Source organism: Diabrotica virgifera, chromosome 6 (genome assembly GCF_917563875.1).
Source record: "Diabrotica virgifera virgifera chromosome 6, PGI_DIABVI_V3a".
In the NCBI taxonomy this organism is placed as follows: domain Eukaryota; kingdom Metazoa; phylum Arthropoda; class Insecta; order Coleoptera; family Chrysomelidae; genus Diabrotica; species Diabrotica virgifera.
Genome location: NC_065448.1, coordinates 162,176,536 through 162,188,828, shown reverse-complemented (window position 1 = coordinate 162,188,828; position 12,293 = coordinate 162,176,536). Strand labels below are relative to the sequence as shown.

Here is a 12,293-nt window from a genome sequence, read left to right as displayed (position 1 = left end):
AGATAAAAAGACATGAAACTAGTCGAGCTGGGAAATTTAGCGATATTAACTTATACATTTAGATTGTATTGATTGTGTACCACCTTCAGACATATCAGACGAGTTTGGAAACTACCACTGTCACAGTGACAGTTTTAGTTGACATACTCCTCCGATATGTGTAAAGGTGGGATCAATATAACGTAAATTTAAAGGTTAATTTCGCTAAATTTCCCAGCTCGACTAGTTTCATTTCTTTTTATCTCACAACTAAATATGTTGCCCATATTTTGCCGGTTATTAGGGCACTCATCACTGTACATCCTTGCTGATGTGACAATACCTCCTATCTGTTTTTTCATGAGTTTTGTATGAGAGATGGAAAAACATGTTTTAAGGTCACCTCCTGTGTTCATATGTAAGTTTTGACTTGTTTTGTAGTTCATAGATAGTTTAATTTACTACAAAACAAATATCATATGAAAACAGGAGGTGACCCTAAGACAAGTTTTTAGTCTCTCTTACAAAACTCATGAAAAAAAACAGATAGGATGTATTATTACATCACTGACGATATGTGGCCATACCAAATAATACATCCTTGATAAATATAAACATTTTTATTGAACAAAATCTTTTCATACATTTTTTAATGCAATTTACTGATATTCCTAAATATTTTAAAAAAATGTGTCACATTTGCTTTGTAAACCTTTCTTTTGCCTTTCGTAGCCACATATTCCGTTTCCTTCCTGGTTTTTTGTAGACCACTTCTCTCAGCTGATTCTAAAAAAAAATAAAATAAATGGTAATTTTTCTATCCTTTACAATTAACAATCAGAAGAAATATTATTTACAGATAATGATATGCATAATAATAATAGGTTTGTTTTAGCATCAGTTTAAAACAGTTTGAAATCATCAGCGAATAGTGGACCAGCGCGAGTAGAGGGGATCGCACTGGTGACTGTATTATGTTCTTTTACCGACCAACTGTTTGCTGACGGTTTTTGACTAGTTTGACTGTTTGCTAGAATAAACCTAATAATAATGAATATTTTGTATTTTGACAATGACATCTGATGTGGAAGTCAAAACATTAATAAAATTATTTTTTCAAGTTAACTTTCACATGCGCGTCTTAAAATTGTACTTTTAATACTTATATCATAAATAACTATTAAAACTATCTTAAGAGGAAACAGTATCGATCAACAGGTAGCGAAAAGGTGTTCCAAGATTGCGGCTGTAATTTTGAATATTTTTTCGAGATATTTGGCACACATATTCTTAATATAATAAAGAATGGTGGTACAGAGCCCAATTTGAAAAATATATTAATATGTGGAAATTACTTTGTAATTAAATACAATATAAAAAAACGAGCTTGTACCGCCATTAAGAAGAACAAAAAAATACACTTTCTTCAAATACAACTTTTTTATCCGATTTTGTGTTATTTTGGAACTACTAAAATTTTTTATTTCATTAGTAGTTCCAAAATTACACAAAATCTAGGCATCGGATAAAAAAGTTTATTTGAAGAAAGTGTATTTTTTTGTTCTTCTTAATGGCGGTACAGGCTCGTTTTTTAAATATTGTATAATTACAGAGTAATTTCCACATATTAATATATTTTTCAAATTGGGCTCTGTACCGCCATTCTTTATTATTTTACGAATACGTGTGCCAAATACCTCGAAAAAATATTCAAAATTACAGTGGCAATCTTGGAACACGTTTTGGCTACCTGTTGATCGCTACTGTATTAACTTAAAACATTGTAATTTGCTAATCCAGTATATTTTACTCTACTACTACTCTACTAGCTACCTCATTTTCCACTGTTTCTAAAGACTTGTTTACATGGGTAGAGTTTTGAGGAGAGTAGAGTAGCGGTAGTACTCTACCAAAAATGGCTTGATACCATTCACATGAGGAGAGTACAAGTATAGTACTGATGCTAGTATAGTGAAACCGATTTTTGTATTTTTAAACACTCTTGATTATAAGTGCACCTTAAATTCTTAATTTTTTGCTTAAGCTCGTTTACTCCAAAGCCTCCTTTGCCATTCTTTAGACGATTTCATCCTCCGCAGCTTGCTGCAAACTTTTATTTCTGTAGTATACACTACCTAAATTCCATAAACACTGGTATTCGCCGTATTATAGCTCTACAAGTTTTAAAGTTTCATCTTCGGTGAACTTCATTTTCACTATTTACACAAAACACAATTCCAGCCAGAATGACAGCGCCCCCATGTACTCTCCTACCTACTCTATTCTGCCATAACTGAGCGTGTTCCATGGGTAGAGTGTGCAGCCGAGTAGACATTTTGGCAGTAGTGGTGGTCATAGAGTAGTTACTTTGCCATAGGTTGCTAGTCACTCTACTTTAACTCCAACTATACACTCTACCAGCTATTCTACTGTGCTGAGCATTTTTACAGGTAGAGTTACTCTACTCTATCAAGTACTTGCATCATTACTCTACCCGTGTAAGCAAGTCTTAAATCTACTGAATGAAAATCTACTTCTACTCTTAATGAAAAATGTCTAAAATCATTTACCCACCTAGTATTATTGTAGAATTTAAGACAGTCCAGTGCCTTATAAATAATTTCAATATGAATATTATTTCCTTTAATTCTCCTTTGATACCACTCCATTTTAGATTTTGGGGAACTTATTTCATTGTGTTTATAGCCCATATTTATTGAAGGAACCCAATCTGGAGATTGTTATTATCGATTAAGTCGGCTGGTTTTCCTATTTTCCTATAAGATTAAAATGTTAACATCTTCAAAAATCGTTACTGTTGTAATTGTAACTTACCAGATATAAAATGATTACAGCAGACAGGACAGGAAAATTTTCATTTCGCTAGTAAAACCTGTACATTGTATTGCATTTAACCATTGTTGTCTCTCAGATACCTTATTTAGTTCAGTTTAAAAGTGAACTTTATCTTGACTTCACAATTACTTTGCATTTCACACTTCAAAACACAACACCAATGAAGCATATTATCTTTCTAAATTAATACTTCCAGAGAAAATGTTAAATTAATCTTTGTACAACACAAAATTACAAAGAAATACAACTAAAATTATCTAAAACTCATGAAGAACAGATAGAATAAGATTTATCTTTTACACCCAGTAGCCATATTGAGAATAGTATATTATTATCAGTAGAAACGATTACATTTAAATTTGGTAAATATAACTCCGCACGACCACGCAACTCGAAACACAAGTACGCAAACACGGTTGCGTGAAGCGTGGCTCGCAATCGTGAAATTTACGAGACTTGCTCGACCTGTAGATTCTTGTATTCCTCCCACAGTCAGCGAGGAAAACGTCAAACTCTCACGGAACACGAATTAAACGACAAGGAACGGTTCAACAACTATGTTCCGTACAGTGTGACGTCACATGAGAAGTCCTTTACGATAAATTAAAGAATTTAAATGGGAGGTCAAGAGAAAATAATTATTTTTTTAAAAATAATTACAGCGCTAAAAATGATAATATAACGGGTGGACCGTTACAAGTTCACAAAGTTCCCTATAAATCTCTTAAGAATCGAATACTATAAGTTTCATTGAGATAAATCCAACTGCCCAAATTTGGCAGGTTTTGTGCTTTTACTGCTTTATTGCCTCGCCTAGAGAGAAAACACAAAGCACGCAGGAAAGTGTACGGTCTCTGGGTGAATCATCCTAACAATGATTTTTATCAATAAGTTTTTAGTTCACTGCTGTATACATAAATATTATGATGATAAAAATAGATAATTCGTTAGCATTACAAAATTATAAGCAGGGTAGCGACAAAGTATAGAAACTAGCGGTTTCCGAGAAATTATCGTGTTTTCATACTTTTTCTCTACCCTGTATACTAACAATGTTTATTCAAACAAATTATTTACCAATGTAAAATGTATATTATATGTATGTAAATTTTATTTGCACCTTTACAGGGCAAACTCAAGTTTAATCGTCGAATCGACTCATTTGAACCTAGGAAACAACAAAACCATGCAATTTCAGGATTCGTTTTGGACTCATACTTGCGCTTCCGTTTGAGTCATGGTGACTTACACTAAGATTTCCAATTTCCTTGGTACCTATACCAAATTCTCTCATAATGAAGCATATGTTAATGTTGTAATAGGCTTGTCTAAAATCTACAAAGATTTAGTAGATACAGTGGCGTGCTGGAACTTTTCAGGCGGCCGGTGATTTTATAGAAAAGCGGCCTCCCATCCTCATTTTACCTTCTATTTAAAACAACAAAAAAAAACGAAAATATAAATTATTTTTGAATAAAACATAAAACTTTGAATTCAATATTTTTTTAAATTTGCTATAGGTATTTTTTCATTTAAAACTAATAATCTTACAAATAATAAATGACATGTATGACAATATTGTATACAGTAATACAGAAACCATAATTTCCTGAATAAATATAATATGAATTTGATTAATTAAGATAAAAATAAAATAAAATTTTGAGAATTTTTCAATTATGTATTAAGAGCACACAGTAGCGATCAACAGGTAGCAACAAACGCGGTCCAAGATTGCGAAAGTTCTGCGAACTTTCAAAAGTGAAGCAACAGTGCGTCGGTAATTCGACACTGACAGTGACGTTTATACTATCAAAAACAATAATTTTTATACATATAGGCGCGAAATGTTGCCAAGTCAGTGACGTTCAATTTCTGGTTATAAAAAAATCTTTTAGTAGTTCCAATGTGACATAAAATCTATGCACGGGATAAAAAAGTTTATTTGAAGAAAGTGTATTTTTTGTCTTTCTTAATGTGGTACAGGCTTTTTTTCAATATTTTATTTAGTTATAGAGTAATTTCCACATACTAACATATTTCTGAAATTGGGATCTGTACCGCCATTCTTTATTATATTACGAATATGTGTGCCAAATATCTCGACAAAATATTCAAAATTAGAGCCGCAATCTTAGACCGCGTTTGTTGCTACCTGTTGATCGCTACTGTGTGCTCTTAAGCTGGATTTTAGTAAATCAATTATACAAGAGAGTACAAATACAAGTACAGTGCAAATACTTTAACAATATTTAAAATGTTAATACAACGTTGTTCTGAAGGTAATTCCCTATGGCATTTTTATGAATAACTATTTAGATTGGAAATAAGTCACAATTAAGTTGAAAAAATAATTTTATTAACTTTTCGACACCCAAATCGGGTGTCGTTTTCAAAATACAAAATGCTACTAAATTAAACAAAAATGTTGTTGCTAAGTAAAAAAATTCTTCTAATAATTTATTTAATCTGACTCATTTATAATTGCCAATATAAATAATGAGTCAGATTAAATAAATTATTAGAAGAATTTTTTTAATTAGCAACAACATTTTTGTTAAATTTAGTAGTATTTTGTATTTTGACAACGACACCCGATTTGGGCGTCGAAAAGTTAATAAAATTATTTTTTCAACTTAATTGTGACTTATTTCCAATCTAAATAGTTAAGTTAATACAACGCAATAGTCTAAATATTCTTTTGCAATTATTTTATAAGATAATTATCTAACTCTCGATCAATAATTACCGCATTAAAGTAGATTTTTGAGCAAATTCTACGATTATTTCATCATTTGCAAGCTAAAGCAAGCTATACAATCTTTACACTTTTTCGTACCACACGAAGGTGAAGTTTTCACGATATCGACATCAACATTGTCATTTGTTACATACTCATCATTAACTCGATCTTCTATAATCTCAGTATTTTGCAAATTCCTATTTTTAATACAATCCATTTATCAGCAAAATCCACGAGTTCTTCTCTAATTGCAGTTGCAGATATCAGATATGATAGAATAAAAATTTCTTAATTTTTCAGTAAATGATTTGAATGCCGTCAAAGATATGCCGTCAGGATGTAGAGTGCTTATATCATCATAAAACAATTTGATTTGTCTTGCTCAAATCGTTTTTAGATACTTCCAATAATTCGGTCGAAAATGTGCAAGACGTTTTTCCATTTTTTATTCTGCAGAGTACATACATATTTGAAGGAAATTGGAAAACCATAAATATACATAATATGTATGAAAATAAATAATATTATTTGTAGCAATCTATTTATGTATATAAACTCTAGAGTCTTATTCATTTACTTAAACTGTATTTCACAATTAAAAAATATTTAAATTTTTTTACATGTTTTAATAATATAATATAATATTATTAGCAAAATTAACATCCGATTAGAAATTTAAAAAATATTTTTTTTGTTACATCTAAAAATTTTGTGAAAACCTATTTGACCGACCTCGAGAGGCCGCGGCCTCTCGGTGATTGCACCGATTAATTTATATGGCCAGCACGCCACTGGGTAGATTATATCGTGCTCCCAAGCTTTAGCTAATATTGGTTTTACGTTGAATAGCTGTTTAAAAATTAACTCGGCATGGAGATATTTGTGAGATCAACTAGGATAAAGCAAACGTAATACCCCAGGCTGTGGGTGAAAAATAGGTCGATTTCAGGATATAATTCAGGAATTTTTGAAACCTATCAGGTGTTGTAAAGGACGATGCCAGGAATAACTTCTACTAAAATGTAACCAAAAATATTGTGCGCTTTTTTTTTATTGCGATTTTCATTTGTTAAATTTGCAATTTTTAATGATTTTTAATTTTGCAGCTTAGGATATTGATTTTAGAGAAAAACTTTTTAATAGAAAGTTGTAGTAAATTAAAAAACCTACAATTTGAGGTATGGTAGGTTTAATTTAGTTAATTGGTTATTGCAAAATAGCCTGCGAAAGGTCCAAAATGGTCGTTTTTTACAATTGCATTATTTATTGTACAAATAATTTTTTTTATTTTTTAAATCTTTAAAATGAAGATCTTTCAATTCCAAACATAAAAAAAATTGTAAAGCCAGATTAACGAATTTTTTGCTTAGATATTATAAATTGTTTATCCCAAGAGGTCAAATGTCGAAGGCTATAACTTTTTGAAAAAAAATCATAGAGAGTTGGTGAAACATCCAATCTCCTTCTAAAGAGTTATATTCTGATGTAAATAAATGCGTAAAACATTTTTAAACTTCTAATTTTTGGGTTTGAAAATAAGGGGGCAATTTTGTTATAAACATTTAGAGCTGAAGCGGCGCTGTTCATCCTATGAGTTTTTAACTTACATATTATTGTTGCTGAAGATGAAACGAAGATTTATAAAAAATAAAAAATTTCTACGACCAAGTGAAGCTGAGATAATTTTTGGGTTTGAAAATAAGGGGGCAAATTTCGTTATAAACATTTAGAGCTGAAGCGGCCCTGTACATCCTATGAATTATTAACTTACAGATTATTGTTGCTGAAGACAAAACGAAGATTTATAAAAAAAATAAAAATTTTCTACAGCCAACTAAAGCCGAAATAATTGTTTTTTTTTTCTTAAATCGTGGTGCCTTTATTTATAACAATTAAGAAATAATTTTACAGTCATTGACTAAATAAAGACTTAAATCTTATCTTATCTTAAAATAAAAATTATTATAAAATATAATTACATTTAATTATTAAAAATTATTTTTAAAGTCGGTGCTTTTGCGAGCGGCCGAATTTTGCAAATCGCCCGGCTCGCTTCAAATCCGCGCGCTCGGAAAATTTTTACGTAACTTGTATTAAATTTTGACAGAAAACAATTTAATAATATTACCATTATAATATACAGTCTATTTACCACTGTATTTGTTTTTCTTGATAAACTTTTATATGTGAAATTTAATTTCTGAAGAAATAATATTACAAAAATGATACATATATATGAAATATATAACTATATTTTTAATTTTTTTATTGTTATATAATTATAATAATAATAATGTTACTTCTTACTATAATATACAATATAAAACTTTTTCTTCTTGTAGTGACTATTCGTTTTGGATTTCACATATAAAAGTTTATCAAGAAAAACAAATACAGTGGTAAATAGACTGTATATTATAATGGTAATATTATTAAATGGTTTTCTATCAAAATTTAATACAAGTTACGTAAAAATTTTCCGAGCGCGCGGATTTGAAGCGAGCCGGGCGATTTGCAAAATTCGGCCGCTTGCAAAAGCACCGATTTTAAAAATAATTTTTAATAATTAAATTTAATTATATTTTATGATAATTTTTATTTTAAAATAATATAAGTCTTTCTAGTCAATGACTGTAAAATAATTTCTTAATTGTTATAAATAAAGGCACTACGATTTAAGAAAAAAAAACAATTATCTCGGCTTCAGTTGGTAGTAGAAAATTTTTATTTTTTTATAAATCTTCGTTTTGTCTTCAGCAACAATAATCTGTAAGTTAGAAATTCATAGGATGTACAGGGCCGCTTCGGCTCTAAATGTTAATAACGAAATTTGTACCCTTATTTTCAAACCCAAAAATTATCTCGGCTTCACTTGGTCGTAGAAATTTTTTATTTTTTTATAAATCTTCGTTTCATCTTCAGCAACAATAATCTGTAAGTTAAAAACTCATAGGATGTACAGGGCCGCTTCAGCTCTAAATGTTTATAACGAAATTTGCCCCCTTATTTTGAAACCCAAAAATTAGAGGTTTAAAAACGTTTTACGCATTTATTTACATCAGAATATGAAAATATACCTCTTTAGAAGCAGATTGGATGTTTCACCAACTCTCTATGATTTTTTTTTCAAAAAGTTATAGCCTTCGACATTTGACCTCTTGGGATAAACAATTTATTTTATCTGAGCAACAAATTCGTTAATCTGGCTTTACAATTTTTTTATGTTTGGAATTGAAAGATCTTCATTTTAAAGCTTTAAAAAATTTAAAAAAATTATTTGTAGAATAAATAATCCAGTTGTAAAAAACGACCATTTTATACCTTTCGCAGGCTGTTTTGCAATAACTAATTAACGAAATTAAACTTATCATACCTCAAATTGTAGGTTTTTTAATTTACTACAACTTTCTATTAAAAAGTTTTTCTCTAAAATCAATATCCTAAGCTGCAAAATTAAAAATCATTAAAAATTGCAAATTTAACAAATGAAAATCGCAATAAAAAAAGCGCACAATATTTTTGGTTACATTTTAGTAGAAGTTATTCCTGGCATCGTCCTTTACAACACCTGATAGGTTTCAAAAATTCCTGAATTATATCACGTTTTTTCACCCACAGCCTGGGGTATAATGACTCATTTGTAAACAATCAAAAGTTCCACGGCGAATCCAGCAACCTTGCAAGGTGGGGGCAATGAAATACATTTCTCGTGACTGTCGTACGCAGGATTCTTTTTCGGGATAGGCTGTTATTTTATTTATTTATTATTTATTGACGGACCGAAGTCCATTAGTACATGATACAATTAAAATATCACACAAATTATAAAAACAATTCAAAATAAGATCTAGTACTAGTAGGTACAAAGTTGGTAAATAGATAATAAACAACAACAAAAAAATAAAATTACTTGCTCTCATTTAACAATTGAGAGCTAGTCCTATAATATAAAGTAAAAAATTTAAATATCTAAAACATTTTGCAATTGACAAATACAACTTATCTTAGAACAAAGACAATAATAGTAATAGACAAATCAGTCTTGAAATTAGAACATTAAGTTAAATATAAATGTAATTGTGTGGAAAACGCAGTAAAGTCGTTTATAAAGAAATCAGTATGCGGAGATAATGTGTTTGCTAATTTAATAGTTTTACAGAGATAGGAACTTGAACCATAGTTTGTACGGTTAATGACTTCGTGGAAGGTGATCACAGAACGGGTGGTTCTTGAAGGTACACGTAGACCAATTTTATTTAAGAGTGAGGTACATACAGAATTTATGACCATAAATTAAGTTATATAAGAAGCAAAGATCTTTATGTTGACGACGACTCTGTAATGAGTCAAGTCGAATAATTTGCAGTAAAGACTCGTAACTTTGACCAGTGAGATGCATCTTATAAGCATAATAACGTAAGAATTTACGCTGAACTTGTTCGATTTTATTAATGTGACAATTATAATGAGGTGACCAAACACATGATGCATAATCTAAATGTGGTCTAACCAAAGAACAATAAAGGAGTTTTAAAGAACGACCAGTCGTAAAGTCATAGCTACATCTTTTAACAAAGCCAAGCATATTTAATGACTTAGAAACCATGCTATTAATGTGTAGGTTGAAATTCAAGTTAGTGTCAAGAATAACACCCAGATCTATAACTGAGTCAACTAATTGTAACCTAGTGTCCCGTATATAGTAAGAGTTATTCTCAAAGTTTCTTAGTCGAGTTAAAGTTATAGCATGTACCATGTCCTTTCAGAACGTTGGTTACCATAATAGGTATCTTAATTTTATTTATTGTCACCCTAAATCAACCATGAAGTTCTTCTTGGTCCTGGACTGCGTTTGCCTGCTATTTTTACTTGCATAATATTTTGTGGCAACCTATATTTGGAACCTCTCATTAAACGTCAGAAATAATCCAGCTATCTCTTCTTGATGCTTTTTATAATCGCCGTAGTCTTGCTGAGACATTCTAGTATTATGGAGTTTCGAATCTTCTCCATCCAAAAAACTCTTAAAATTCTTCTATTGTACCACATTTCGAGAGCCTCAAGACCATTTAGATCGATGTTATTCACAGGCCAAGACTCGACACCATACAGTAAGACCGAGAACACGTAGCAGCGAAGTAGTCGGATCCTTAATGCCAATTTTAGGTCTCTGTTACATAATACTTTGGGCATCCTTCTAAAAGTGGCTCTTATTCGGGGGGTTTTATTAAATGATCAAATTACCATAACATAGCACCAGCAATTACTATTTTTATCTGGTCCCTGGCATTGAATTGAATAGATGGCAATAAACAGATTTATTAGGGGACTTTTTCATTTATTATGTTCCAAAGACTTTTAATAATTTTCGATTTCAAGGAATTCTGCCATATTTATGTTTCATTTATTCAGTTATCAACAGGACACAAAATTCACTATTTATGTTCAGTCGTAATCTCTTTCTTACAAACAGTGTCAGTAGACACCAGGCGAGGTCTCAAGGAGGGGGCAATTGACTCCATTGACCCCCCCTTGGATCCGCGCCTGCAAAAGTTAAGGGGATGTGTACGTATTTTCGGCAGCAATGCTATTCAAATGGAGATTAATTTTTTTCGAATCCTGAGAAAACTAATAAATATTTTTGAAAAATTTAAACGCAGAATGAAAGATTACGTTCTTACCGAGGGCCGAAAGTCCCTGAAAACTTCTATAATGTTTATTTTAATAAATTACAGGGGTGAAAAACTAAAAGAAAATGTACTGTAGAAGAAAATAGTGTAATGTAATTTCAAATATCTCATTCAAAAAAAAAACTTTTTATTTATTCTAAGGGACTTTCGGCCCTCGATAATAATTTAGTCTTTAATCCTGCGTTTAAATTTTTTTAAAATGTTTATTACCTAGATAGTTTTTTCAGGATTCGAAAAAATGGACACCATGTCCGTGGTGATATTTTCCAAATCGAACATTCGCTATCTTTGTCATGCAACGCACTGAGTCAAATAGAATATGATGACAAGACAGTGACAGTTTTAAATATTTGACATGGCATCGGGAATATTTTGAGTTGTTGTTAGTTGTTGAGAGTTGTTGAGAGTTAAATAATATTGATAGTGTATTTGATAAATAATGGATTTAAGACGTGAACTTAATAAAAAGTTATTTATTGTTTATTATTTATGGAAGATCCAAGCAGAGAATACAGACATCAGGATATATTCTGTGATATAAGTATTTTTTGTTAAAGATGTTAAAAATTGTAAGCGTTCCATAGTAACAATATATTATAATTACTTTAACACTTTTCCTCTTTTCTCGATTAATTATTACTTTTTGTTGTACATATAAATTATTACAATCACTGAATACATAGTTAGTGAAAAAATGTTCACATTTATTAACTGAATTAATAATTTGCAATTATACAAATAACAGTTATCCAAGAACATTTAAAAGCCATCTCTTTAAAGTTGATGATGACATTGTCAAGTAGAATGACATTCTAGTAATGTTTACATATCCATACCAGTGTGAATTTTACTACACGTACTTTGCCGTGTAAAGACAGAAAAAGTAGGAATAGCCTTAAAATATTTGCGAATTATGTACCGATAGCCTTAAATCAAAACATTAAACATTAAGTGAAACGTACGTCGACATGCACTGTCAATGTAATTATTAGGAAATGGCTATTATCCCGTTGGACGTATTTTAT

At 30.5% G+C, this 12,293-nt stretch overlaps 1 protein-coding gene and 1 long non-coding RNA gene across 5 annotated transcripts in view; one reads left to right on the top strand and one right to left on the bottom strand.

Annotated features, from left to right (window-relative positions):
• LOC126886409 (PTB domain-containing adapter protein ced-6) overlaps positions 1-12,293 on the top strand; it is a 299,658-nt gene that overhangs the window by 230,495 nt on the left and 56,870 nt on the right. The window lies entirely within an intron of this gene.
• On the bottom strand, positions 585-3,452 carry LOC126886411 (uncharacterized). 2 transcript variants are annotated; one of them, XR_007698603.1, is made up of 3 exons: positions 2,815-3,338; positions 2,554-2,756; positions 585-765 (listed from the first exon to the last, which is right to left on the bottom strand). It is a non-coding gene; the product is annotated as an uncharacterized LOC126886411 (long non-coding RNA). The 2 variants fall into 2 exon arrangements; XR_007698602.1 differs by having other exon boundaries at positions 2,554-3,452.